Consider the following 24,633-nt stretch of genomic DNA (forward strand, 5'->3'; position numbering starts at 1 on the left):
ACAATTAACACAGAAGTCCAAATTAAATGAATTCCCATGTGAAAAATTTGTTCCTAAGGGATGCCTCAAAGTCCGCATCAGGGTGCCGATCCCGCTCGTGAGACGGACAGGAACTATAAACGGAAGATTGACGGGACATATTAAAATATTGAAAGTAGCCGAACGAGTCTTGAAAACCTGAAAATGATCTACGAAGAGATTCAGAGTAGTTTCAGGTGTTTTTCGGAGATATAAAAATTATATAAAAGTGCCGCGGAAATTCCTGCAAATAACCTGAGGCTAGAAGTTTAGCATAGTTTTAAGTTCTTTTGCGGAATACAAAAGTAATAATAGCTACCACTGAAATCCCTATAAATGGCCTAAGGGCTAATTCAGAGTCCTACCAAATGGTGTTTCAGGTTCTTTTTCAGGAATATAAAAATTAGTAGAAGTGCCGCTGAGAATTCCTACAAATAACTCTAAGTAAAATTGAGGACAGTTACCGGTTTATCTCTGGTATAAATAAAAAATAGCAAGAAGTTATAATTTTAACGCGGCACACTTTTATAATTTTTATAGTCAGCAGGCCAGAAACTCCTTTTAAATTATCTGGGTCATTTCCAGGTTTTTCAACGGTACTTTTATCATTTTGTATCCCGCAAAAGAACCTAACTCCCAATTATCCCCGACATCATCTGCAAGAATGGTAGCGGTACTTTGCTTATTTTTTATACTACAGATGAACCGGCAACTATCCTGAATTTTTCTTCAGGTCATTTACAGAGGACTTTCAGCGTTACTTCTATAATTTCTTATATTCCGAAAAGAAGAACCTGAAACTGCCTTTAATTATTCCACAGGTCATTTGCAGGACTTTCAGCGGTACTTTTATCGTTTTTGTATCTCGCAAAAGAACCTGAAACTTCTCGAGGTGGTCCTTTGGTCATTTTACAGGAGTTTCGGCAGTTGCTATTATTATTTTTGTATTCTGCAGAAATTGTTGAAACTATCCTAAACAAAGCCTCAGATTATTTGCAGGAATTTCGCGGCACTTTTATAATTTTTATATTCTGAAGAAAAACGCAGAAACTACCCTGGGGTGTCTCGTAGATCATTTTTCAGGTTTTCAAGGCTTTTCGGCCACTTCCGATATTTTTTAATATCATACGTCAATCGTCCGCTCATAGTTCCTGTCCGTCTCACGAGCGGGACGTTCCTGATGCGCAAAGGGATTCCTGAGGCATTCCTTAGAAACAAATTTTTTTTACACGGGTTTAACTTCAATAAATTTAGAGATAAGATTTGTGTCTCTAAATTTTTCTCAAATAACTAATCACCATTCAAAAAAAATGAAAAAAAAATCAAATTATGTTTGATAATCTCTTATTAATAAAAAGGACTAATTTTCTAAGTATATTTATTTTTGTCTAATTATCTTTAATATTAAGTTCTAAACCATAATAATAAAGTTACTGTTGTATTAATTTACAGCAGAAAAAATTTAGTTCTAAAAATGACCCCACTTCTGGGTGGCGCCGAGGTGCTTTTCTTCTCGCTTTGCAGAAACTTTAAACCAATTTATTATATCCATGCAAAATTTATATCAACTAGCTTTTATTTTGTGCGTCTTAATAAACTCCAAGTTATTTTATCAAAATCAACTATTATTAATTTTAATTTACCATTCTAACTTTGAAGCGTAAAAGATTTTGATGTTCTTTATTAAAATAATACTTTTTGCGACTTCTTTTATTTTGTTTTCGTCGAGCAAAAAATTTCTATTCATTACTTACCGCTTTTTGCTTTATCACAGGAAATTTTTCGTTAGCAACAAGGAAAAGAAGTTAATTTTGCTTTAGCAGAAGGTAATTTCCATTTTGTATCACGTCCAAAATCATAAAATGATACGAATTGCAAATGAATTAAAATTAATAAACAACAAATTAAACAATCATGTTATTGTTATTATTGCAATAACTAACAATAACATGATTTTCGACTAATTGTCATTTTATTAATTACAACTACCTGCGATTTTCATATTATCTTAAGGTAATTTTTAAATTGAAAAACTAGTTTTTTGGTCATTTTTTGTGTGCTTACTAAAAGAGTTTCTCAATATTTCTAAATTTTTTAGTTCCAACACTATTAATTTCAGATTAGGTTTTTGCTGTTGATTGCAAAAAAAAAAAACATTTAGTTATATTTAGATCAAAAATCATCCTAATAAACTTTATTTCCTTTTCGTTTTCAATTCTTTAGAAAATAGTTTTGATCACAAAGATTTTTTTATCTAGTTCGCATTTGACTAATGAATTTATTCAACTAAAATTGCTAATTGAGGGAGTTGAATTTCCAAAAAGGGTATCTTTTTATTTTTGATTAATCGAGACAAAAAAACTGGTTATCTTCAATTATAAATATTTTTTATTGAACTTTTAATTTAGCTATAAAATGCTATCGGTTATGAAGCTACAATTTGATTTTCATTTGAAAGAAATCTTCATAATTCTCAAAATTTTTTTTTTTTAATTAAGAAATTTTTTCTCTGAATTATTTATTCATCTGACAAATTTAGAATTTAAATTGTAATTTCACTGGAGTGAACATTAAGAATTTAAAGAAGCTTTTAATAAGTGTAAAAGACAAAAATTTTGATGACATATTTTGTCGTTATTTATATCAGAAAAAAAATTGTCTTCATTATTATTTTTACAAAAATAATTTTTTCGTAGTTGTATTAATTTTATTTTGTAAAATTTAAGGTGCCAACAATCATAATTAAAACTATTGTAAAAAATACAATTTTTTTTAAATTAGTTCCAAAAATCACCACCAGGCTGCAAAGTGGCGCTTTTTATTCTCGCTTGCAGAAACTTAGAACCAAGTTGATATATTCTTTTAAAATTTTTAAATAATCATCGAATTTTATAAAAATTTAATTAATTTTTCTGTAACAAAATAAATTTTCCGTACAAAATTTAATTTTAATTTTCTTTAGTTGAAAATTTGAAGCTTTTTTACTTTTCAAGACATTTATTTTAAAATTAATCTCTTAGCGACTGTAATGATTATCAGTTTTTTTTTAATTTAAGAATATTTTTTTTCGCAATTTCATTGATTGCTAGATGTAAGATAGTTCCATCAATTTTATTAAAAATTTGATTTGGTTCTACAGAGAAAAAATTTCAAAAACGCACATCTGTATGTTTTTCACTATTTTCAGGATATCGTAAATTGCAGCGATTGTGAATTCATTCTAAACAAAAAGCATTTGTTTCTTATACTGTTCTTATAAGGGAGTTTATTATTTAGAAACTTGACACTATAGTCTTACTCAAATAAGTAATAATTTATTAATATACTTAAGTTAGTTTATGTGCACATGAATTATTAGAATGATCTAACCGTCTGCAGTTGGTGCTGTGCTTGCTTTGGCGTTCGTTTAGACACTTTCCCCAAGCATGATTTGTTATTATTAATAAATAACTGTTACCAAGCAAAAAATTAATTTTAGTTTCTTTTCCAAAATTATCCGTGAGTTCTTCGTACATTATAATATTGTGACGCCTCAGAGCCTACAACGTACGCTTTTGGTTCAGGAGCTGGTGATTTTTTATCTCCTGCAGTTTTTTAATTAAAAATATTATACTTAACATGTAACACATTTTTCTGTAAAGTTTGATACATACTCCAAAATCTATAAATTTTTATTGCTTTATTAAGTATGAATTAACATGTGCTAAAAATTAATTATCATTGATAAAATTAATTATTATTTCAAATTTAATGTATCTTATTTACATAATAAACCAAACATTACCTTAAGGAATATCTATGATAAAATATTGTAATTATAAAGCTTACAAAGCGGAATTTCTTTTTTGCCTCAATTAAATCTTAATTTTTTTGTCATGAAAATTTATAAAAAAAATCTTAGTAAATGTTTTTAGGAACTAGTAGAAAATAGAAAGAAAAAATTTTAGTTCCAAAAATGACCGCTAGGCGGCGTCATGGCGCTCTTTTTTCTCGCTTGCAGAAACTTCAAAACAAATTTTTAAAATCAATTCTAATTTTTAATAAATTGCAAATTTTTCGTTTGCCCTTGAAGGTTTTATAAATTATTCTAATTGTTGGAAAAATAATTTCAGTTGAAAATTGCGATATTCTTAATTTAATTGAATTTTAATTGAAATTATGTTATTTGGCATTGAGACATAGATAAACTAAATTTATGATTTCTTAATTTTTTTCAATAAGATATTATTATATTTATATATTATTATATTTGTAAAATAAATATTATTATATTTATAACAAATTAATAATTTGATAAATTTCGTAAAAGGATTATATCAAATTCGTACATAGAATTTGCAGTAAATTAATACCTATAATTACTGTTAGTTGGATACAATATTTTCGATCTTCACCTTCCTCTTTCAAAAAAATTTAAGAAATAAATCCTGTAGATTATTAACTTTTAAGTAATTTTCATTGAAAAAATATATTAAAAGCCAATAAAAAAAATTGTCTTATTATTTTCGACGATTAGGACAAAATTTTGCATTGAAGCTAAAATTTGTCTTCATTTTTAAATGTTTTATCGGTTAGATAAACTTATTATACCGCTTATAAAATTCTGGGTATTTTAATATTTAAGAAAGTGATTAATTTATTTTGAATTTATTTACGACAACAGACCCTTGACAAAAATCTTGTTCGAGCGCCAAATGAGACAAATTAATAATAGCTTAGATTGTTTTGAGCTCTCTGAAACATTTTATTAGAATAATATTCTATCAGAGAAATAACAATTAATATAACGTGGTATATTTTCCCTAGAAATCTCAAGATTTATATCATCTTTACATTCTGTAGACGCGACAATTTAACGTATATGACGGTAAGTCAGGAATAATTGTTGGAGTAGCAGAATTGTCGTATACGTTCATTTTATTATTACAATCAAATTAATATGCGGAGTTACAATATGTCAATTAATAAAAATGAGTAAAAATAGATTCGTATTACAGGAATAAACACAATCATTAATTACCACTTATCACTAACACAACAATACACAAAATACGATACAATGTTAAATTGCTTTGCAATACACTCAGACTTAGGAGGATAACGAATTCGTGATCACCAGGACGTCTGTACGATCTCGATTTCAGAGTAAGACTGTCTTCTCCAAGATTCTCAAATAATATGACAACTGCATATTTCCTTTTCCCTTGGTAATCCATAGATTCGGTAGAATCTGGCGCCAAGTTCCGTTCAAAAATCCCGTTGTAAACGGAGCGCCAGACTACCGACTGTGTTTACTGTAAGCAGAACGGTATTTCCAGGTTGCAAAATTTTATTTAATTATATGGTTCTCCTTTTCCAAAATGATATATTATAAAAGTAATTTATACTTTATTTTACTGATATTAATTAATTATAATCAATTATAACACTTAATTCACTTAAAATTATTAAATTTTATCAGCACAAACTATAGTAAGCCCAGCAAATTCGATCCTGACTTTTTCGATGGGAAATATCAGCGCCACAGACTAGATAAAATAAAAATGTGTAGTAATCCTTCCTATAGACACGCAACTACAGTAAAAAGTGATTCATAGCTTGCATCTATGGCCGTCAGGGTGCACTGGAATTACATCTACATAAACCGTAGCTTCAAGGGGATAGTTTGCAGTAAAAAATGCAGTCAACACGAGATTTAAGTTGTTATCAATTGTAAATTTTCATTATAATTACAAAAAATACTAAAATCCGAACAAAAACAGTTTCACTGTAAAAAAGTCGCGCCAAGTCCACGTTCATAAGACTATTAGGAAAAAAAAAATTTTTTTTTTCTTTACAAAAAGATACAAAATAAAAAAATTAAAAAATCCAAGTAACCGATATGATTGTTTATGATTTTCGGAAATTAAAAAAAATTTTATTGTAAATTTAAAAATTAAAAAAAAAATTTTAGAACGTACTTGGTGTGCGTCATTGTGTATTTCAATTTTTTTAAAGTCCTAGTAAATAGATTTTACGAATTTCATTAAAAGTAAAATATTTTGCAACCACGCACACTAAATACGTTCTAAAATTTTTTTTTTATTTTTAAATTTACAATAAAATTTTTTTTAATTTCCGAAAATCATAAACAATCATATCGGTTACTTGGATTTTTTAATTTTTTTATTTTGTATCTTTTTGTAAAGAAAAAAAAAAATTTTTTTTTCCTAATAGTCTTATGAACGTGGACTTGGCGCGACTTTTTTACAGTGAAACTGTTTTTGTTCGGATTTATGATACCCCTATCGTCCTGTGACCACGACTACGTTGACAACCATGTGTCGACCTAGGTCTAAGCCTACCGCAATAAAACAACTTAGTTAAACTTATTTTTACACGCTTTATATTAGCTTCACTTGTATGTCAGTTTGTCCAGTATGTCAGTATGTAACTCTCCGTGGGTAATCTGCGCGCCTGCGGCCTTCCTTGGTTCTGGTAGCCGTTTCTCAGGCTCGCTGTCCGAAATCGAACTCTGATTCCCCGTATTTATAATATTTATAAATAATTATTTTTTTATTAGCTTCACTTGTATGTCAGTATGTCAGTATGTCAGTATGTAACTCTCCGTGGGTAATTTGCGCGCCTGAATATTTTTGATAATCAACAAATAATAGTTTAAAAAACTAAAAATCACGCTTTTATAAATAAACCAAACTAAAAGTAAAAATAAATAAAAGTTTAAAAAAACTAAAAACACGATTTTTAGAGAAAACCAAACTAAAAAATAGAAAATAAATTTAAATTAAGAATAGTGTTAAAAATTTCAATAAATATAAATTAATAATAGTGTAAATAAAAAATGTATTTTATTTTAAAAAGCGTGGGGTGCTTTTTAAGATATTATCAAAATGATAATCACTCTACTCATATCTGTCAACAAAATATTTATAACTATTGACACCATGCACCTCACGCTTTTTTAAAATAAAATACATTTTTTTATTTACATTATTAATTTAAATTTATTTTCTATTTTAGTTTGGTTTTCTATAAAAGCGTGTTTTTAGATTTTAAACTATTATTTTTACAACCATACTCGAAGTAAGGGTATATTCTTTAAATATTGAGGATTACAAAAATATTACTATTCTAAAGAATATTCTCATCAGATTGCCAGAGAAATACTCCACTGTACTTTACTCTCCGACATATATAAATTATTCCAATATTTTTGTGAAATTCTAAACCACCATAAACCTTCTTAAATCGATTAAATTGATTTTCAATTTTATTTCTATACTTCTTATTAAAAGTAACAACAAATATTATAAAATAATAATACTGAATTATATTTTAATGCCTTGAAATTTATAGACAATTAACACAAAAATGAAAATAATAAAATTTAACATTACTAAATTAAGGTTAACCTTGTCTTTCATTAAATTTTTCTAAAAAAACTAATAATAATTAAAAAAAAAAAATTGAATTATTTGATTATCTCTCATTAATAATAATATACTTACTTTTTAATGGAATTATCTTTACTATTAAGCTCTGAGCCATTATAATTAAGTTACTCTAGCAATTTATGGCAGAAAAAATTTAGTTCTAAAATGACCACTAGGCGGCGCCGTGAGCGCTTTTCTCGCTTTCAGAAACTTCAAACCAAGTTTTTAGATTCAATTTTAATTTTTAATAAATTGCAGATTTTTTTTACCACATTTAAATATTTAATAATTTATTTTAAGTGTTAAGAAAATAATTTTTGTCAGAAAATAAATTGCTATGTCGATTTACTTTAATTTAAACTACAATTTGTTGATAAAAGTTGAAAAGAAATCAGAATTAAACTAATTTTTTTTTTTACTTCGATGGAATAGTTTTTCATCCTTTGGCAAGTAATTGACTTAAAGAATTTTCAGAAGAACTTTATTTGTTATTGTGTAACAATATTTGTAACTGTGCTGGTTCGATTAAAAATTTTTTTATAATTCGCTTATTTTCCCTCAAATTTATAGAAGCTGAACGATTTCAATAAATTTCAGATAAAGAATTCATCGCAAAGTTCCAAATGCGTTAATGTTGTAAGCTTTGATTTTCTCAAGAGTCTTAAAGGTAAAAATCTATTTGCAAAAAGCCAAAAAAAAATTGTTTTCGTTTGATGTATCGGATAATTGCTTTAAAATCATATTTATAAAAAATTCTCTGTCATAATTTTCATATTTTAAAACTGAATAAAACATTTCTCAACAATTTTTTTTTAATTGTTAATATTTTCGACGATCATTTGAATCCTCAATATTTTTAACGATATCAGTCAGTGTGAAAATTCATCCAATATATTTTCGAGATTTGAATAATTTTTATCTTTTGAGATATTTAGCATGGTAAATTAATCAACAATTCTGTGTTTATAAACTATAACAATTTGGCATAGAATTTATCAAGGCTTGGAAATTTTTTCTTATTAGTTACAATCGAATAACGATAAAAGATAATTAGCAGAAAAATTAGATTTAAAGATAATTAGCAGAAAAATAAAAATAATAAATTTTCAATCAGCGGCATGATGGCCGAGCGGACTAAGTCATTATCCCGTTAGTTCGTTCGTGCATCATGTCGTGAGGCGAGGGTTCGAGCCCCGACGGTTGTTCGAATAATTCCAACACCAACCGTCGGGGTCGCTCAGTAGCCAAACTGTACTGGCATGGGTTTTCTCTGTGGTTTCCCCATCGCCACTATTCCAACACCGATAGAAAGGGGTGAGGAATAGGGTAAATACAGTACAGAAAGCACAAGTCGGTCCACAGCCGCATTGAGAATAAAGTTATGTGCGAAATTATATGTTGACTATAACCAAGTGGACCACATGTTCTTGAGTATAAAAAGACTGGCGGATATGTTGATCATCAAAGAGTTGAAAGATTGTGTTGATAATACAAAGCGGAGCATATATTGATAATAAAGAGTTGAAAAAGAGACTACATGCGGAGATGCTGAGACAATTAGCCTTGTAAAACCATAAATCGGTATACAAATAAAACTCATAATAATAATAAAAATAATAAATTTTCAATCTCCTAAAAAAAAATTAGAAAAACGGTAGACCCTGAAGGCCATCCGTGCAACTTTCCGCTAATTCCATACCTAGGTGCATAAAACTGTACTAATGACGTTTTTGAGCTCTTCGAGCTCAAAAATACAATTTATGTATTATTTTGAGCTCTTCGAGCTCAAAAGTCTGATAGAAGTATCATAGAACAATATTTTTTAAATTTTCAAACCTCACTAACTTTTAAATGAATCAACCGATTTTCACGCGGTTGGCAGTATTTGACGCAATTTTTTTAGTTTCATGAAGAATCTTCAAGTTTGAATTGATAAAACTAGGAAATTTGGAGTAATTCCGAAAAAAACACTTTTTTTGGTTTTCTTTCGTTCATCATATTTCTTGAACGAATTGACCAATTTTGAACAGCTTGACGGCAATCGAAGTAATTTTTTCATGCTAATAGCTGATTAGTTTTTGAAATTGATCAGTGCATCCGTTTAAAAGTTATTCCAAAAAATGTCGAAGTTATGTTAAAAAAACACTTGTTTCCAAATATTTTATCGAGGATATCTCTCGAACCAAACAACTGATTTCCACGTTTTTGGCGGCAATCGACGCGGTTTTTTAAGCTCTAAAATTATTTTATATCATCAAAAACGATCCGAGAAGAAATTACGAAGTTATGTCAAAAAAACACTTTTTTCGGTTTTCTTTCGTTCACGATATCTCTCGAACGAAGAATATATGGCGAGGCTTTCGCCTACCTCCGAAGAGGCCGTTTCCTGGGCTCAAAAGAGCTATACACGCACGTATATCTATCCTACCCTCACATAGGAAATACACAGCCAAGTTTGCCGGCAAGGAAAAACCCTGCCCTCAAGCATTTACGCTATCATAGGACAGATGTGAATTGAGTTGATTTTAATGTCAATCTGTCCTCGTACTTAGTTAACTGTATCAACCCATTCAACGACTGCGTTAGCCTGATCGGTAATGTAATGACAACCCGACCAGTTACCAGCGGGGCCCATGTGGGGAGGTGCAGCCGTAAGACCTGTTTGAGCCATAACACTTATCCCCTCTTACAAGAGTCTCGTTCGTTCGTCTGTCTAGTCTAGTCCCCGAATCTTTGAGCTTACCTGCGTTGCCAAATAATTTTGACAACGTCACGAGGCCTTGCTCAGAATATCTCTCAAACGAATCAACTGATTTTGACCGGATTAGCGACGATCAGCGTGGTTTTTCAAGCTTAAGGGCGAATTAGTTTTTGAAGTTGATCGATAAAGCCGTTTAAAAGATATTCCAAAAAAAAACCACTTTCAAAAATGATTTTTTTCTTATTTTTTTTGAGATTTTTCAAAGTTTCTGAAAATCTATCAGTCCGAATCGGTTCAAATTCTCAGGAAATCTAAGTTTGAGGGAACTCTTTAGAACGACGTTTAGTACGTCCCGATCGGTTCAGTCGTTCAAAAGTTATAAGCGAGTCACATAGTCACACACACACACACACACACATACATACAGACATAGTGACAACCTCGCGGGGATAGTCAGGGAAGCTTCCTGTGACCCTCAAACGTCGAGATCTGATGAAAACTCAATTTTTGTAAAACGGGGTAAAACCAATAACTTCCCGATTTTTGAAAATCTTCGATTTTCTTAGCGGGAAATTAAAAATAAATTTATATTTGATAATCTCTTATTATGTCAAGCAATTTTGTGATTCTTAAATGCTTCTATCACAACCATATTACACTTATACAATGATATAAGTAGATGTACACTGAAAAAACACTTAAATTAAACCATCTTTTACTTTCTAAAATCATTTCATGTTGCTATTTAAAAAAAAAAAAAAAAACGTTTTGAAAAAGATTTTACGTGGACGTCCGGATGTCACCCCATTTTGAATGTACCAACGATTACTCCCGAACAAATTGATATTTCAAGACCGGACCTTTTTTATAAGTTTAAGAATTCGATGAACTGGGTCCGTATTTCATATCAGTGGCCTAGTTTACGTATTTTTTATTTTTTTTATTTGAATATTTGTCAAAATTCACTACGATACAACCGTACAAAGCCAAACAAACTTTTCTTATTTGTCACGTGAAAACTATGGCGCTACTTAATCAAGCTAGATTTTTTTAGACTGCGTGCGCATATAACAAGAAGGGCGCTGATATTTAAAAAAAAATAAAAAATACTCTGTAAGAAATAACTTAATTATAATTTTTTTTAATCAATTACACAATTAATTTTTTTCTTAAAAAATAAATAAGCGTTATTAGGCGTGCACTTTTGGATTTTCCAAACTTTATTATTTTTTAATAGAATTATCTTTAATATTAAGCTCTACACCATCATATTTAAGTTACTCTGGCAATTTACGGCAAAAAAAATTTAGTTTTGAAAATGACCGCTAGGTGGCGCCGAGGCGCATTTTCTTCTCGCTTGCAGAAACTTAAAACCAAGTTATTATATTTCCTTGAAATTTTCTATGAACTAGCTGTATTCTTTTGAATCTAATAAATTTCAAGTTGTTTTATACTTTGAAGTTTAAAAAATTTCTGAATTTCTTTTTGTACAAATTTTTATACCAAATATAAAAAATTTTTAGTCATTACTACCATTTCGGCTATCACAATAAATCTTCCTATGAGACAGGTTTCACAGTTTTGACTGTTAAGACGCCTCAAAATAATTTTAAATTGAGTAATTAATTTAAAAAAAAAATTCAAAAAAAATTCTTAACAATTTTTTTGGGGCTTACCAAAAGTTTTGTTTTTCTGATAGTTTTTTGTACAATTCAACACTATTTAGTACTTTAAGAACCTTTCTTTCCACGTAAATTATAACAAGTTTTGTTAATTACAAGAGAAATTTCGACTCTGCAGTATTAGATTTTGGCTAAATATTCATTTTTGTTCACATTGATTGGTATTAGTAATTGTTAATGTTGTAGACTCATTGTTTTTTCAGACTATTTAAGTCAAATGTGCTCATTACTTTATTACTTTAGTTGCTGATATTTATAAAACTCTTGTAGTGAAAACTAGGAACGTAATTTGAACATTTTTTTGATGAGTCGGGCTAGTATTTATGAAAATCTTATCAGCCTTTTAACGATTAGCTAAATTTGCATCTCTCAATCACAAATATCATTTGACATATACTTTATTTTCTTTTAGTTAGCTGCAATATTCCAAATCATCGTTTTTTAGGGGATTGTTTTGCGTACTTCACCATTATTGTCAATAAATATATTTAACTTAATTTTTTGGTATTCATAAGTGATTTACATTTTCAATGCCAACTAAATTTTCAATCATTATTGTCTATATTAATTTTAATTTTCTTAAACTTCCGTTTAATTTGGTCGATGTAACTGTTGAAATATAACAAATTTTTAGTCAAACTGAAAATAGTTTCTTTTGAATTATTAATCTGGAAAATTAAATTTTAATGTACAGTACATTTAAAGAGCCTTTAAAAATTGTTTAAAGAAAAATTACATCATTTTTCATTTTTTTTCTCCGGAAAAAAAATTGTCTTTATTGTTAAGAATAATTTTTTTCAAATTAAAAAAAAATTAGTTGTAAATAAAATAATTGTTTTTTTACAAAAATAATTAATTATTTTATGAAATTTGAGGTGTTAACAATAATAATTAAAGTTACTGTAACAAATAAAATTTTTTAAAAATTAGTTCCAAAAATCACCACCAGGTGGCTCAGTGGCGCTTTTTATTCTCGCTTGCAAAAACTTAGAACCAAGTTATTATATTCTTTCAAAATTTTCAATCACCTCTTTTGAAAATTTAATTAATTTTTTTGTTACAAAATAAATTTCCATTAAAAATTTTATTTTAATTTTATCCAGCTGAAAATTTGAAGCTTTTTTACTTTCAGTAAATTTTTTTTTCTTATTGTGTTCTGCCATGAAGACTCAGGCGATAATTAGGTTTCTGATAAAAATTTAGCACAAATGTGTTAATAAAGAGATTATTTAGACGGTTCTGACATTTTGCGGCTTACAGAACAAGATTTTGTAGATGGATTCGAAGTTTGCGGATACTTTAAACCAAGTTTTTATATTCCTTTGAAATTTCCTGAACTAGCTTTTATTTTTTGCTTCTAATAAATTTCAAATAATTATATGAGAATAAATTAATCAATTTTGATTTACGATTCTAACTGAAGTCAAAAAATTTTTGTATGGATTTTCATACTTAATTTTTTTCGAAGTTCTTGTTATTAACATTGAAGAATAACAAATTCTTTTTCATTACTTTTGCGTCAACTATCACAAAAATTTTTATTCTAGTAATTTCACTTTTTTGATCGGGCTATTGATGTTTTAAAATTTAATAACTAATTTTCGAACTTACAATTTTTTTTAGGGCTTAGAAAAATTTTCGATATTTCTCAATTAATTTCAACACTTTCATTTTGTTCGCAATTTTTAGTTACGTTAATTATATGATAGAAACGTCCTGTCCTTACTTCTAAAAAGAGTCCTTTAATTTTTTTTTTTTCGATTTAACTATCTCTTAATCACAAGTTATTTTATAAACTTTATTTCCTTATAGTTACTTGCAATTCTTTAGAGTCGACTAACTTGTTTTTATAAATTGTTTTATGTTGTTCACATTCTACTCAAATTAGTATATTCAATTAGATTTTGTTATAATAAATCATAAATTACTAATATTATCTGCCGTAATGACAAAGTTGGTAAACCTACAACCATTGTTCATATATGCTTGTTTCTTTGCAAGTCTGGTATTTTTCTTTTCTTTGGAAACTAAAGTTTCAATTTAAAAAATTACTAATTTTCCTCCCGTAAGATAATCTTCAATTATGATTACCTAAAATAATTTTTAGTCTCACAAATTTTCCTTCGATTTTATGAATGCAACTGTTTGAATATAAAAAATTTTTATTATAACTAAAAATTCTTGATTATGAATTATTCATGTCGAAAATTCCATATTCAAATTGCAATTTCACTAGAGTGGACATTGAATTTAATACATGTCTTAAAAAGGAAAATTCATACGTACTTCGTCATTTCTTCTATCAGAAAAAGAAATTAAGTGTCTTTATAATTTAAAATAACTTTTTTTCATATTAAAAAAATTATTTGCAAATAAAATAATTCTTTTTTTTTTGTATTTATATTAATTTTTCTGTGAAATTTGTGCTGTTAACAATCATAATTAAAGTTACTGTATCAAATAAAATTAAAAAAAAAAATAGTTCCAAAATTCACCACTAGGTGACACAGTGGCGCTTTTTATTCTCGCTTGCAGAAACTTAGAACCAAGTTAATATATTCTTTAAAAATTTTTAATTAATCATCGAATTTTTTGAAAACTTAATTTTTCTGTTACAAAATAATTTTTTATACAAAATTTAATTTGAATTTTATCCAGATGGAATTTTTAAGCTATTTTACTTTCAGAAAATTTTTTTTTAAATTCGTCTTTTCGCGATTGTAATCAGCAACAATTCTGTAACAGGGTTCGATTTCCCTGAACATTTTAACGTTAACTGGAAGTGTTTTTATTTCAGTAATTTTTAACCAAACTTGATTTTTTTTTTCAGAGAAAAATTCGATTTTGTGGCAATTTTCCTGCTCGTTTTTACTTTTAACGTCTATTTTTTGGTTTTTTTTTTTTGTCAAACTTAAAAATGATGTAGAATTATTAATAAATTTTTCGAAGCTGTCGTAAAATTGTAACTGGTAGCAACTTTGTCGTACAGCTTTTGTTCTTATTTGATTTATTTTTAAGCAATAATTGGTATTTAAATTACAAAATTTAGAAACTAATAAATAATTTTATTGTATTTTTTTACATTCATTTAAAAAAAAAAGAAATTAAAACTTTTAGAAAGAAAATTAAAATTTGTCTTCTTAAAATATAATATATATTTTTATGCATAAAATTTTGGTACATATTTCAAAGAATATAAAATTTTTAACATCCAACTTGCTAAAAATCGATAAGAGGCAAAAAAAAAAATTAAAATGAAGAAGAAGAAATAAATTTTTACTTCAATTTTCATTTCTTCTATCGACATAATAAACTAAACATTACTCTTTGGAAGACTCCGATGAATTTTCATTGACTGCATTAATTCTATTCTAGTCTTCCGTCAAAATGATATTTTTCTTTTCAAGAATCCTCAATGTAATAAAAAAATATTTCATTATTTTGATCTGAAAACTTAATTCAAAAATATTTATTTATCAAAATCAAAATGATTAAAAACGTTTCTGTTCTTCAGAAACTGTACTTTCAGAAAATCTCCAGGGGGTAGAAATTCTATTTAGTATAGAAGTAGTTATTTCACAAATACATACATTAACAAGATATTTCACAAATACATTAAAGTACTTTCAGTGAAATTCCAGAAGACTGTTTTGTTCATTAAGTGCCTTTTTTAACTTCTTAAAGTAAGAGGATGTAAAAACCTTTATTCTCGTCTTATTAAAATGAAGAATAATTTCATTGGTTATTATTTTTGAAAACTAATAAATTTCTGACGAACTATATAATTATTGAAATTTGAAATTGTAAAGTTAAATGCTTTTAAAAAGTATTAAAAAAAATAAAATTAAAAAAAAATCACCTGGAATTATTTTCTTATACAAATTTTATTAATATTTAAGAATTATAATTTTTTTTAACTATACAATTTAGAGCGAGAGATTAATTTTCATTAAAAATTTGATTTATTTTATTTACTTAATAAATTCAATATTATTGAGAGGATTATTTGATGAATTATTGTAATTATAAAGGTTACGCGTAGCGGAAATTTTTTTTTGTGTCAATTGAATCTTAATTTTGTTTTTGTCATGAAAATATATAAAAAAATGTTATTATATAAAAATTTATACATATTTAGGCACTATTTATATAAAAAAGAAAAAAAAATATAGTTCCGAAAATGACCGCTAGGCGGCGCAGTGGCGCTTTTTTTTCTCACTTGCAGAAACTTGAAACCAAGTTTTTATATTCAATTCTAATTTATAATAAATTGCAGGTTTACTTTTCATATTTTAAAATTTGATAATTTATTCCAATTGTTAGAAAATAGCTTTCTTTAGAAAGTGAATTGCGATTAGGTTGATTTACTTAATTTGAATTGAAATTTTTTTTTTTTACTCTTATGAAATCGGTTTTTAATCATTGAAAGAATACAATTCATTAAAAGAATTTTTCCTGACTTCTAACGTCAGAAAAAATTTTTTGAATGAATGAACATTTTTGACAGAAAGAATTTTTTGAAAACTTAATTAATTTTTCTGTTACAAAATAATTTTCCATATAAAATTTAATTTGAATTTCATCTGGCTGGAATTTTTAAGATATGTTATTTTCAGATGATTTTTTTTGTAAATTAGTATTCTTGCGATTGTAATAAGCAACAATATTATAGAATAGTTGGTATTTCTGGACGTTTAAACGTTTACTAAAGGTATGTTATTATTTCGGTAATTTTTAAACTAACTTGATTTTATTGTTCAGAGAAAAATTCGATCATGTGGTATTTATTGAACGCGCATTTTTACTGTTAACGTCTATTCTCTGGTTCTTTTCGTCAAACTTAAAAATGATATAGAATTATTTATTGTTTGTTTGAGCTGTCGTAATATTCTAGCCGCCGTGAATAATTTTTTTAAGAAACAGCTTTCATTCTCGTTTGACTAATTGATCAATAATTGGTATATGAATTAAAATATTTGTAATCCAATAAATAATTTTTAATATTTTTCCAAAATTTTCAATAACTCACTCGTAAATTATTACACTACGTTTGAATTAAAAAATTTTTTTCTTAAAATATAATATATATTTTTATGTGTAAAATTTTTATGTACACTTATTTGATAATATTTCGATATTTGGATACGTTTACGCCCTACGGCTAGACCAATAATGAATCAGGGTCCATTTTTTGCAATTATCGACTGACTAACTTTAAGAGTGCATGTATTTCATTGTAGAAGATAACTAATAATTTAAAAAAATAAAAAAAAAATTAAATTATATTTGATAATCTCTCATTAATAAAAAAATACTAATTATTTAAGTATATTTATTTTTTAATAGAATTATCTTTAACATTAAGCTCTACACAATTACAATTAAGTTACTTTAACAATTTACAGCGAAAAAAAAAAAAATTAGTTATAAAAGTGACCGCTAGGTGGCGCCGAGGCGGTTTTTCTTCTCGCTTGTAGAAACTTTACACCAAGTTATTATATTCCCTTGAAATTTACTATAAGCTAGCTATATTTCGTCCATCTAATAAATTTCAAGTTATTTGATAAAAATAAATTAATCAATTTTAATTTACGATTCTTTGAAGTTTAAAAAAATTTTAATATCCATTCTTGGTACTCAATTTGTCTTTAGAAAATTGTTTTTAAAGTTGAAGAATAAAAAATTTCCAGTCATTACTTCTGCTGTGGCTATTTCAAGAAATTTTTTTCCGGTTCGCAAGTTGGTAGACTTCGGACAATTAAAACTTGCTTTAAAATTAATTTTAAATTAGAAACTAATTTTTAAACTTTTTGGGGCTTACTAGACGTTTTTCTTCCCGTTTTAAATTGTACTTGAACACTGTTGACTTCTTCAAAGATTATTTTTTTTTTGTAAATTAATCGTAGTTTTGTCATTTTACAAAAGAAACGTTTTGTTTTGCTTATGTATCCTTTGATTTTGCTTTTTAAATTACAGTAATTTCTAGATGACAAATATCATTTCATATAATTTAATTTTTTCTGCAATTTTTTAGTTAAGGATTTCATTTCGATAGATTTTTTAATGTAATTCACGTTCTACTCTAATGAATTTTTCTAATTAGATTCTGTTGCAACTTTGTAATTTTTTTTTTTGGTGGATGCATGAAAAGCTTTTACAAGTTCAGAGAATATATCTTGATTTCGTATTTTTTTTTATTAAATTAAATACTGTATACTGCATACTGCATCATTAATGACTAGTATTCTCCCGGTATAATAATTTTCGATTATTATTGAATACAAAAAATTTTTCTATTCCCAAACTTGTCTTGTTAATACTTACTGGAACTGTTTAAATATAAAAAATTTTTATTATAATTTTTATTAAGAGCTCTTTCTTTTGAAATATTTATCTCAAAAATTAAAAATTTAAATAGTAATTTCACTTAAATGGACATTAAATTTAATAAGCCTTTAATACATGTCTTAAAAATAGAATTATGACATATTTTTTCATTTTTTCTATCCAGAAAAAAAATTGAGTGTCTTTTTATTATTGAGAATAATTTTTGTCTTATAAAAATAATTATTTACAATCAGTTTGTGATGTTCACAATTATAATTAAAGTTACTGTACCGAATACAATTTTTTAAAAAATTAGTTTCAAAAATCGCCACTAGGTGGCGATGTGGCGCTTTTTATTCTCGCTTGCAGAAACTTTGAACCAAGTTGATATATTCTTTTAAAATTTCTAATTAATCATCGACTTTCTTGAAAATTTTATCAATTTTTCTGTTACGAAATAATTTTCCATACAAAATTTAATTTGAATTTTATCCAGCTGGAATTTTGGAGCTATTTTACTTTTAGAACATTTTTTTTTTTTAATATAGTTACCTTGGGATTGTAATGACCAACAATTATTTTGATTCGGTGGCATTGCTTGACGTTTAAAAGTTCATTAAAAGTTCATTCAAGGCGTAAATATTCCTGTAATTTTTACACTAACTTGATTTTATTCAACAGAGAAGAAATTTGATGAGTTCATTTGAGTTGTGTATTGAGTTTTTTATGTCTTATCAGTTTTTATGAGTTCTTTTGTAGTCCATTTTTACCGTAAATGTATAGTTTTTTTGTCAATCTTTAAAATAGAATCTTTGAAAGATATAATTTAAAAATGGAACTGTTGAAATATAACAAATTTTTATTATAACTAAAAGCTCTTTCTTTTGAATTATTCATCTGAAAAATTCAAAATTTAAATAGTAATTTCACTAGAATGGACCTTCAATTTTTTCTATCCGGAAAAAAATTGAGTGTCTTTTTATTATTTATAATAATTTTTTTCATATAAAAAAAATTATTTGCAAATCAGATAATTTTTTTTCGTTATTATATTAATTTTTTAAAAAATTAGTTCCAAAAATCACCACTAGGTGGCAAAGTGGCGCTTTTTATTCTCGCTTACAGAAACTTTGAACCAAGTTTATATATTCTTTTAATATTTTTAATTAATCATCGACTTTCTTGAAAATTTAATTAATTTTTCTGTTCCAAAATAATTTTCCATACAAAATTTAATTTAAATTTTATCAAGCTGAAATTTTGAAACTATTTTACTTTGAGAACATTTTTGATCTTAATTTTATTCAACAGAGAAAAATTTTTGATGTTCTTTGTTGTCAATTTTTACCTTAACTTGGTGGGGTGTTTTTTACAATCTTTGAAAGACATCTTGTTCTCAGTTAAAATAATATTTTTCTTTTCAAGACTCCTCACTGTAAAAAAATATTCATTTAATTCCACACGTTTAGGAAGTCAATTTAAAAATATTTATTAAGCAGAAAAAAATTTTATTGAAATACAAAATTTACATTGAACCAGTCGCTAGACTAGTAGCAGTATCTACTCAATTGACATTCTTCTTTAATTCTTCTGCGTTGTGCACGCATTCCTATAAAATAAAAAAAAAATTAAAAATATTAAAACTTGTGAGATTTATTATTGAATATCAATAACTTTTGGATATTTTTATATTGGAAATAGTCTTTCTTTAATTGAAGGTAAATTTATTAAAAGATTTTTGATTATGGCTCTCATATGTTATTAGTAAATAATATTTGATATTTTTGTTGGTTGGATTAAAAATTTTCGAAGACTTCATCCATCCTTTTCAAATTTTTTAAATCGGACAATACAAATATTTCAGTTTTTATAAAACTTCTATCAAACTAATCCAAATAAATTAATTCGTAATAATTAAAATTATTCAAAGAGTATAACGTTAAAGGATAGCTTTGGAAGAAGCTGAAAAAAATTCACTTAACCTTCGTGTTGCGATTTATTTAAAGATCTGCGTCTAAATTCTTATTGCTTGAGGCTTTCTAATACATTTTTTAATACAATATTCTATAAGAAAAATAACAATTAAATTTACTAAGTACATTTCATCTTTAAATCCTCAAAATTTTTATAATTTTCTGCCAACGTGTGAAAAAATAATAAATTTAGTAACAATTCTGTGTAAGTGAACTATATACAATTTCTGGTAAATTGTCTTGAGCTGCGAAAACTTTTCTAGATCTGTTTAAATTAATTTTAAGTTTTATTTTTATACTTCTTGTTATAGGGAAGACAAATATTACAAAATACATAACTTTGACAATTTACACGATAATAAAAATAAATAGATTTAACCTTACATAATTGAGGTTAGTCTTGTGCTTCTCATTAAATTTTTCTCAAATAACTAATCATTATTAAAAAAAAATAAAAAAAAAATTAAATTATTTTTGTTAATCTCTTATTAATAAAAAAATACGAATTTTTTCAATACATATGTTTTTTAATAGAATTATCTTTAACGTTAAGCTCTAGATCATTACAATTAAGTTACTCTAGGATTTTACAGAAAAAAAATTTTTAGTTCCAAAAACGACCGCTAGGCGCCGCCGTGGCGCTTTTCCTTCTCGCTTGCACAGTCTTTAAACCAAGTTTTTATAATCATAATTTTTAATGTTGTAGGTTTTTTTTTCCACAATTAGAAGGTTTAATAATTTTTTAACTTTTATGAAATAGTTTTTCATTCTTTGACAAGAAATTGATTAAAGGAATTTTTATGATGGCTTTCGTCTTTGCAGTGAAACAATATTCGTGATCGTTCTTGGTTGAGGTAAAATTTTTTTCTTAAACCACTTCATCTACTTCCCTCAAATTTTTTGATTTTGAAAAAAATTTTATTTAAAACGTTTGTCAAAAATTCCGAATAAATTAATTCGTAAAAATTAAACATTTTCAAGTTTTTTATTTCGGAATCGTTTTTTAACAATTTGAAAATAATAATTATGTTTATATACTTCTTGTTACCAGAATCACAAATATTGCGAAGTATAATCTTGAAATTTATATATGATTCACAAAGAAGTAAAAATACCTGATATTTTTTTACTCACAGGATTTTTTTATGTAAAGAATAAAAATTTTTTACTTACTACTTCTCCTTTGGTTATCACAAGAAATATTCCGGTGGTTTGGGAGTTGTCACTCTTCGGCCTGTTAATACTTGCCTTAGATTTGATTTCAAATTAAAAAATAAATTCTAAGGTTAAAATTGTTTGTTTCACTAAATTCTGGATTTTCAAATTTAGTTACCTCTAAATTTTAAATAATCGAAAATGTCATTTTCTTTTAGTTACTTGCAATTTTTTAGAAAACTAAATTTTTTATATTTGAGGATTCTTTTATGTAATCCATTCTCGATGAATGAATATATTAAACTAATTATTTTTAATTATCATCAATGACTAGTATTCTTCCTGTAAGATAATTTTCAAATATTATTATCAATATTAATATTTGTTCTCATAATCTTGCCTTCTATTGGTAAATGTAACTGTTAAAATATAACAAATTTTTATTACAACTAAAAATTCTTTTTTTTGAATTATTCACGTGAAAAATTCAAGATTTAAATTGTAACTTCGCTTGAATGGAATTTTTAAATAGAATTATCTCTTATATTAAGCTCTACACCATCACAATTAAGTAACTTGGGTAATTTACGGCGAAAAAAATTTAGTTTTCAAAATGACCGCTAGGCGGCACCGAGGCGCTTTTTCTTCTCGTTTGCAGAAACTTTAAACCAATTTATTATATTCCCTTGAAATTTTTTATAAGCTAAAAATTATAAAAATTTTCTAAAAATTACCGACAGGTGGCGCAGAGGCGCTATTTTTTCTCGCTTACAGAAACTTGTGAACAAGTTTTTATCTTCCAATGTGATTTTAAATACACTATCGACTTTTAACGATCATTTCTGAATATTTTCTAAATTATTTTTATTATAAAATTCAATTTCAATTTTTTTATAATAATACAAATTGAGAAAATTTTATTAACACTCCAGTTTTCTTGAAAAAAATTTGTTTTAATTTTATATTTTTGGTATGAAGAAACTAATTCATCTTTTCTTCCGAAATTTGACCAATTATTTTCCACGACTTTTTTCTCCGTTATCGTTTAATAAAATAATGTTGCTGATAACCGAGGTTGTCGCTCTCGCTTGAATTTTTTCGTTCCTTTGGTCTAATTATAAATACAATAATATTTTTTTATTTTTTGTACAATTAAATACAGTAATTTTATTTCCTCTTATTCCGTGAAGTCTCAAGGATTTTTACACTTACCTTTAGTTCAAAATGACAAGTGAACTTTAATATTCAGTATCATTTCGATTGTACACTATTTTGTTTCCACTATAGTAATCTATAATTCAGCCTGTTTAATTAGTGAAAAAATGTGAATTAAATCTAAGAAATTTTATTGAAAATAGATACGAGTGCAAGTCTATTATTCTTATCTGTGAATCATTAGTCACTTTTTAATTCTTGCTTTGAGTTTTATGATTATCAAAATCAATTCGCAAGTGATTTTGGTACGGTTGAAGTTATTGTTGGTTCGGTTGAATTATTGCAAAATTTTAACTATGGATACAATTTAAAATAGACAATATCATAAAATTAACATCAATGAATAATTTTTCAACTTCCAAAAAAGAATATGGACAGTAAAAATACAAGTCATGGAATACAAAAATAATTTTTGAAACAATTATTGAATCTCAAATCTGGTTAGTCAAACAGTTGGATTTCATTCAGATAATTTTTTATCTGTGATCGAATCGACTTATTTCAGAAACCGTGTGATAAATGTCTGTAAAATAAACTTAACTGGAAATAAAGCATTATTATTGCTTCATTTTGATCCATCTGTAATTCATTATGATTAAATATTAAATATATTTTTAAGCCTTTAATTAATTTCATACTAAAGTAAATGATAGAATTTAGAATTTCGTAAATAAAAATTGAATATTAACAATATTAACAATGTCTGAAACTATTTTCTGGCTATTTAAAGTGAAAAAAAATTAGAAAAACGGTAGACTCTGGAGGCCATCAGTGCAACTTCCCGCTAATTCCATACCTAGGTGCATAAAACTGCACTAATGACGTTTTTGAGCTCTCCGAGCTCAAAAATACAATTTTTGTGTTATTTTGAGCTCTTCGAGCTCAAAAGTCTGATAGAAGTATCATAGAACAATATTTTTAAAATTTTCAAACCTCACTAACTTTTAAATGAATCAACCGATTTTCACGCGGTTGGCAGTATTTGACGCAATTTTTTTAGTTTCATGAAGAATCTTCGTTTGAATTGATAAAACTAGGAAATTTGGAGTAATTCCAAAAAAACACTTTTTTTAGTTTTCTTTCGTTCATCATATTTCTTGAACGAATTGACCAATTTTAACCGGCTTGACGGCGATCGACGTAATTTTTTCATGCTAATAGCTGATTAGTTTTTGAAATTGATCAGTGCATCCGTTTAAAAGTTATTTCAAAAAATGTCGGAGTTATGTTAAAAAAACACATGTTTCCAAATATTTTATCGAGGATATCTCTCGAACCAATCAACCGATTTCCACGTTTTTGGCGGCGATCGACGCGGTTTTTTAAGCTCTGAAATTATTCTATTATTCCGAAATTATTATTCTGAAATTATTCTATCATCAAAAACGATCCGAGAAGAAATGACGAAGTTATATCAAAAAAACACTTTTTTCGGTTTTCTTTCGTTCACGATATCTTTCGAACGAATCAACCGATTTTGACCGGATTAGTGACGATCGGCGTGGTTTTTCAAGCTTAAGGGCGAATTAGTTTTTTAAGTTGATCGATAGAGCCGTTTAAAAGATTTTTCAAAAAAAAACCACTTTCCAAAATCATTTTTTTTTGAGATTTTTCAAAATTTCTCAAAATCTATCGGTCCGAATCGGTTCAAATTCTCAGAAAATCTGAGTTTGAGGGAACTCTTTAGAACGCCGTTTAGTACGTTCCGATCGGTCCAGTCGTTCAAAAGTTATAAGCGAGTCACACACACACACATACACACACACACACACACACACACATACATATTATAACCAAATTTTCAAGGGGGGTGTACGGGAACTTAACTAAACTTAATTCTAAAAATAAAATCTGGATTATACTTCGTTATCTTTCCGATTCTTGGTCTCTAGTCTCGATAAAATAGGGCGCCAGGTAATTTTTAATCACTAGAATTACCAAACTAGTGAACACGGAACGTAAAGAATTTTTATTCGCTAGGAATTCTCAAACTAGCTAAACTTAAACGCAAACTCAAACAATATCAGAACTCAAATTTAAACTCAAACGTAATTAGATAATTTTTATTCGCTAGAAATTATCAAACTAGCTAAAACGTAAACTAAATCGAAAATACAGAAAACTTAACA

Source organism: Cotesia glomerata, linkage group LG9, assembly GCF_020080835.1.
Source record: "Cotesia glomerata isolate CgM1 linkage group LG9, MPM_Cglom_v2.3, whole genome shotgun sequence".
Classification (NCBI taxonomy): Eukaryota; Metazoa; Arthropoda; class Insecta; order Hymenoptera; family Braconidae; genus Cotesia; species Cotesia glomerata.